The following is a 7,425-nucleotide window of genomic DNA, read 5'->3' on the forward strand; positions in this document are numbered from 1 at the left end:
GTGAAACTATGGGCGGTATTTTGTTAAACAGAGAGACTGCGTGATGGCAAAAACTCGTGAGGTAGCTTAACGCAAGCGTGTCGTCCCGTATGGATTCGCCAATCTTTGTAATGCATTATTTGATGTCAGCCCAACGGGTATTGACGCGCCTGTTATAGACTCTAGCTCGAGATTGTCTAGGAGATTAATTAATAGAGGGGCGATCAGGGGACTCCATCTACGCTGATTACACCAGGGCTATTTCACGTTTAGCATGTTCTTGAAGGTCTGCGCTACCGGGATACTGCAAAGGTAGCAATGGATAACTATCTAATGAGAAATCCACTATACTGTTAGCCATATTCTTTCTTCGAAAGGAGATATAAAAGACGGCGTAGTAAAAACCTGGCGGTACCTAGTCTATACAGCTGAACACATTCCGACCACTAGCCTTGATAACGCGTTAATTAATTGTGTACCCGGATTTAAAGACTGAAGTCTAAAACACCGTTCACAGAAGTGCGTATTAGCTTCTTCAGGCTAGACTACCGCAACCGAGGGAAGCAGTCATGGTCTTAACTGAAAGCACCTACATGGTTGGTCATGAAGAGTCGTTTCCGGGAGCTTGTGTAGACTACCTTGGCAAAGATCTCTGAACAAAGAAGGCTGCAAGATCCTGGCACTACGTTCCAAGTTAAGCGCGGCCCATGAAAACGAACTCAGGCTGAAAGTTAACTGTTGCTCTCGTGAAAAGACTTCATTTCAGGTTTGAATTCTTACTTGTTATGAAGTTCGTTAGACCAAAGCCCTGACCTTACTCTGATTGATCCAGAGCGTGTCGGACCGTCCCCACCTAGTGGGGTCAACGTGATTGAGGAGTTGCGGACACTAATTCTCGCACATTTACAGATGGTGGGAGGTCATGGTAGTATTTATAATAGGTAGGCCACATGAGGGACGGCTAATCTCGTCACTTGTATGAGAACAATTGCATAGACTCTATAGTGATTACGTCGGCCAGCGGGTACTGCAGAGTCCATGCAATCGCGTAAATCGTTGCGAACCTCATGAGGCTCGACAATACACGTGGGGTCGGCCCAGACTATGCGCTCGGGCTCTCCACCCAATGTCTCCCGAGTCAGTGGTAGACTGATTCTCCCTGCAGGTATCTATCAGGCGTCTTACTACGTGTCGGTGTAGGATATTGAGTACGTTAGTCACAAGCTCCTTGAACTGTTTTTTGCACAATCGGGCGTGGACGGTTTGAGACGCTAAAACAGGCATTTAATCGCTTAATTGCTCTTCGCCTACATTTTAGCACGACATGATCTGAGCTATTACTTGACATTGCCGCCAAACGGCTAATTAGGCTGCGCTCAGGCACTCCTCGCTATGGTTACGCCACACAGGCCAGCTTACTGAGACGTCAGTCACTAGCTATTTCCCGAGTTAAATCAACCTGTCCCAGGTCTCCGCGGTTGTCAAGAAAAACCGTCCTCGGCATGATGAGGGGAGTTTCTCATCGGTGTATCAGACATTCTGTAATGTCTGCATGACGGATCACAGCGCGCACTGCCACGTTCTGGGGTCTTTGCTGTGCACACATTGTGGAGGACTGAATTATGCTAATCTATTGCCAAGTCCTTGCATTAATACCCCTATCAGGAATTACCGTCGCTTTATAGGGAATCCGAGGAAATAGCAGCTACTAGACATTTCTAACGAGTCTCCGGTGCTCGAAACTACCCAGAACACCTAATGTCGTGTTTTTCCCATAGTGAGGTGCTTTTGTCAATGGTCAACGGGAGGTTCAACACTAGAACTTTTCGCTCATTGAACTAGGTGCCATGACTTTGATATGACGGGGCGTAGGCGGCGAGCCAAATACCCCAGTTTTGAATCCATTAGGGTGTGATCCTCTATACACGCAACCTTAGGACAGGCAGTTACTACGCGACAAGCGGTATATGGCGATTCGACCAGGAGACCTCCCAGTAAGCCTTAGGGTCACCACGGCGGTACTTTATGAGATACGCGTTGCGCAGTGGGTGTTGGTAGGTATAGTCAAGGCGTGATGAGCCTCTGACGGTCTTAAGCTTACCGTATAATAGATCAATTGACTGAGGGACTTCTTGGGAGATCGTTGCCCTATGCGTAGATCGTGATACAATAGGTAGTCAGCATTGGGCAACACGCCGCCTACTTAACACACATACAGGGTAATATAAGGAAGTTTGGGAATTCAAAGAATGGCTAAGGTACCCTACCTGGCGCAGATGCGGGTGTAGGGTTTAGGATCAGCAAACTCGGAGATGCTGGACATAACGCATCAGCATAAAAGCCTAGGGACAGACCATGGACACGTTAACAAATGCGGAGCATCGTCTCAGCAGCATATGCCACGAGCACTTTGGGCATCGAATCGAGTACCGGCAACTTGAGGTGACGTAAAAAGTTGTTTGCTACTGTACAACCATAACGCTATTTATATGAGACGCAGCTGAAAACTTGGCACCCTGACTACGAGGTTCAAGCACGGCCGAGTGTGCAGGGTTATTTAATAAGCGCTACATTTTATCAACGCCTACTTCCTGGATCCACCCCTTTACTCATTTACGCTCGATGATAGAGCCGGCTCGTCATAAGCCAACAGGCGCCTGGCATGTCGGAATATTCTGTGCTGTGCTTTAGATGGAGGAGTACCAGTACTCTTGTAATGCAGGGTGCAGAAACGACGAAGATGGGCATCGCGGGTCTTACTCGCAAGGCTCAAACGCAAAGTTCTTTAAACTACCAGACAGTTGAACTTCATAATACATCTGAGCCGCCAATCCACGTCCCGGGGGGGTCTGTTTAGGTTGCTGCTTTGTACTAGACGCTGGCATTAACAAGATATATTATCGTATGCGTTGTCCCTGCCGCTAAGGCTCAACGCCGGCAACAAGTAAAAATGTATGGTCGGTTCCCTGTATTGCGTTATAGTGGACCATTTTTACTAGAATGCACAGTCCGATTCCTCAGTTCGTTTACTGGGTTACCGCTCGCTTCAGGGCGGCACGTACATTAGTTAGGCGGACCCCTCGTGCATTAAACACCCGTGGTACCGAGAAATTGCTGAGATGGGGCCTGTACGGTACTAAAACAGGCTTCCAAACATCAAAAGGCCCAGCTGACTCTCTCTTCAAAAAAACATAGGGTACATATCCCCACGAACAGGTCAAATGACTGAGGCAGGTAGGATAACGATCCTTAACTCAGTATATTTGCCTTGCACAAGCGCGTACAACAGTGCCCCGTCGCATCGGGCCTCCTTTCGGAATGTCTACACACCTGGACCGTGCCTGACTGACGCGTCGGTAGCAACCACCAGCGGAGTGCGACCCGGCGCCTCGGAATCTTCCTTAGCGATGCCTGAATAGACTGGACCCGAACCCCTACATGTGAAAGAGGGATCCAGATCGGCAGCCAGTGCCCTCGGACTGTGCTGCTTGATAGAGGTTGGCGTGCCTTTGAGGTGAGAAATAGGTAGGAGGATCCTGATGCCGGGAAATTGACAGACTCTCGATTTTCGTAATGCACGGGTTTTCTTAATCCGGCAGCCAAGCAAACGTCGCGGAGTCAATGGAGAGTAGATTGAGTCCGGTGATCAAGCTGAGGAAGCAGGCTTACCCACGGAACGACGCGTAGATGGAAGCTCGAACGTATATACTCGTATAGTACGAATAATCCAGATGTGTCGCCATCTTGTGAGGGACTTACTTTCTTTCAGCACACGCGCCATGGAAAAAGAATCTCCGTTGGAATATTGTGTGTGTATGTGAACAGGCACCTTAGTTTCTTGAGTTACTCCGAGACCACACATAAACTTCACGGGGTCCCGTTTTCATAGCTCGAACTTGGATCCTATTGAGCGGACACAGTGGGTACGCGACAATTTCGGGGCCCTCATCAAGCCTTTCTGGCTTGCATCGATTCGCCCGGCCAGGCTACTCGTGGATGGCGCGGGCGATCCTGAAAGTAGTTCTGTCTAGACATCAGCGAAACCGTCATAGGTTTTTAGCGCAGCACCAAGTCCCGCTTAAATCTACCATCCAAGAAGATGAGTACGTATTTGGAATATCTAGCTCCCGATAGGGGCTTTAGAGGTAAACTTTTGATCAACAGACGTTCCGAAATATCTGTTTCATCCAAGAAGTCACCTCGTACGAAGCATGCCAGGCTAGACGTTCCGAAATCACTCCTACTTACCATAGATCATTTTCCCCAGGGATAGAGCGCCAGTTACTTGAAGCGTGTTACGTTACGCGAAAGTCTCAAGGCCCAGATGTTTATCTAAAAACATCCACTCGCTTGAGAGTGTTGCGTAAATAGCGATCGGTCCTGCCATCTTGTAATACGATAAACGTAGCCTGTGGTGCTCTGTCGTTCAGTGCTCGTTCGCGGTATATTAAAGTGCGTCTCGTCAATCGCGCTGCGGAAGTCACAAGGTTATGTCTCACTAGGTGCGACGGCGCAGCAAACCGACCCATACTCGTTGCAATTTGAGGGTAAAGAAGTGAGGATGACTAACTAAGTTTTCACCACATTCGCCTTATCCTCCTCTTGATATTGAGGGGCGATGGAGACGGCTAATTAACCATACGTCGTAATCACCGTGTGGTTCCTATCCAGCACTTATCATAACACGTTGTTTGTGCTGGCCCATTCACCACCGACAGTGGACATCTAGGCAGGGGGGATGAACAAACTCAGTAAGGGGCTCAGCTAGTGCTTCTAAAATGAACGGGGTAGAGCAGGCATGGAAGGGCGATATGCTTAGGGTTGATTTCAGACGCACCAAGTCCGAACATCATCATGTTGTAATGAAGCTTCAGAACCTAATCTGCTACGCCAGAAATCATGTCAATCCCCTAGAGCGTAGGGACGGTTAACGTCGAGGTTGTTCAAGATTGCGTGTTAGCCAAGGTTCTCTTACAGGGTCCGGAAGCAAGTTGCTCGGTGAGGCAGACCGGATCCGCTTAACATACTGGCTTGAACATGTATGCATGTTTTCTTGTAGGCTTTTATTGGTGCGCTCGCAGGAAACAGCCGCCACTGAGACTAGAGTCACAAAATTTTCAAGCCGATTAGCTCATAAAGCTACAAACCTCGAGCGCGAGCAGAACTGCAAAATACATAAGAGGCATTTTTTAAAATTTGAAAAAAAGCCAACCTCTCCCTACGCGAGCATATTAGGCTAGTCTCTAGGTGCAAAACGTTCGCTGATCGCCCGCAACTAGTCCTGGCTGTCAAAGAGTTGAGGAGCATATGACTACGAAACCACGGCGATTCGTTTTTTCCCCCACGGGGACCTCGCCGTTCCAAATCCGGTGGAAGATAAGCAAATCTTCCATATATCACGGCCGATTAGCTTTCGCTGTTCTCGTAGGCTCCCCGCCCCGTCTTTACGCTAAGGTTTATCGACCTAAGTCCTGGTTAGGGATATCTGTCTAGGCTTCGCCTTGGAGAGGCGTACGCGTGGTTCGACTTCTTGCATCGACACAGCAAAGTTGGAAACTCACGTAGGAATGCCGCGTCCACGCCCGTCCCACTTGGGAGACGAAGAAGAGTGCTTTGTATTCTATTTGTTTGAGTGTAGGGAATAAGCCATTAGGAGAAGATATTTGGGTCTGGAAGGGGGCTGAATAATTATAATAACCCAAAGTGCTAGTTAAGGTCTACCTATATACCAAATTCCCATAGTGTCGAGTATGACACACGTGAAGAATGTGATCTCAGTCCCCCAGTATGCGCCAGCCGCGAGGAACGATTGCACTGATCCTACTCTGCGGATTAGTTACTTAAGCACCCTGTATGCCGCCCATGGCTCTCTACATTCTTACTCGATGATGGTGTTGACCGTTTATTGGCAAATGGAAACCGTCGTCCACTCCGGGACCATCAGCACTAGGGAGTTAAGTAAATTACGCTCCGGGCAGCTCAAATATTCATCGTAGGGTCGGCCCTTCAAAGCTCCATGTGGGTCAGGACCTCTGGTATGGTTTTATGTTAATTCGTGAGTATCCCCGTCGGCCAGGCTATCTAAGCTCAGGGCCCGAACTGCCATGTGTACAATGCGACGCTTTTGAGTAATGGCCACCTTTATTACCCTGTCTTCACGCGCCCCAGAAGCTGGCCGCAACCTTGATCAATCACCTTTTGGCCGTTATACCTGTAAGCGGCATCAGGTGCCTCCAGTTCCGACGCATACGCACCACACACGAGGTCTTTCCTATATTCGCCATACGACGACCGGTGGCCAATTCTCGACCCATTAAAAGGCTGGGTACGTCACATCCGAGTGGCATAATCAAGGGGGATGGGCCGTGCTAGACATGTCATTCCTAGGTCCTTGGCTGGAGGAGCCGACAATGGGATTATTAGCTTAATTTGCGTAAGACAGAATTGACCGGCGCGACTCAATCTTAGGATGGGCTATCAAATACAACTGATAACACCAGACGTCTGTGCGGACCCTGTCTTGCTATTGGCGAGATCCAGAGCATGACAGCTACCTTGACGTAATGATGCCTAGCTGCAGCTTGGCTAGGGATCTGCGATGGTGGGAATGACTCAATAGGTGATTTTAGCAAACCCGGCGGAGATTGACGAACTCGTTGGAAGATCATACACACGGTTTACGTTGCCTTCTAGAAGTACTGCGTATTTCCGGCTGCTATCGTAGGCTTGCCCTCATTTTATGCTGGGCCAAGCGCCCATTAGTGGTGGAGTATACTGGCAATCTCGGGATTTCGGCCTGGCGTCTCGGCCTGGGATTGATAGACGGGACAGTGGAGCTGGGGCAAAACGGCCTTCGCTGGCGCCTTTAACCGACGTATGACAATCGGCTGAAAGGACAAGAGGGTAGCTGTCAGTAGTAGAAAATCCGAACGGTATGAGCAATATGAGCAATCGGCATCTAATCTCCCGTACGAGATCACAGTATAGCTTCTGAACCGCACAGCTGACGCTTCACCTGAGTTAAGGAAGAGACACACAACCAGAAAGCACTTCAAGACGACCCACTAGCGCACGCTCTCGCGTAAAAGTCGCCTTAACTATCAAAGTGGTTGGCGGCGATCTAGTTCGACAACAGGTGGGGCACGAGACGCATGGCGGTTACATTTAGATGGCCTCCCTGCGGAATGAAGTGCGAAGTAAGGACTACCTGGAGGCTTGGGACACTCACAACTGGCGTTCTACTATCCAACGGTCGACGTAAATTGTGGGAAGTACAACCGTATGCACTTAACGTAACTCCGTAGTAATAAGAAAACTAGGGGATGCGGGCCATGTCTAATAGCTTCTACACCGTGAAACCGCAGTAAGGGAGCGATGCTGGCGGCGCACAGCGACAAGCCTCCTCAAAGGTGACCTCTCAACGACATGTCCTCAGAGTGAATATTG

Source organism: Callorhinchus milii, unplaced genomic scaffold, assembly GCF_018977255.1.
Source record: "Callorhinchus milii isolate IMCB2004 unplaced genomic scaffold, IMCB_Cmil_1.0 Scaffold575, whole genome shotgun sequence".
NCBI lineage: Eukaryota > Metazoa > Chordata > Chondrichthyes > Chimaeriformes > Callorhinchidae > Callorhinchus > Callorhinchus milii.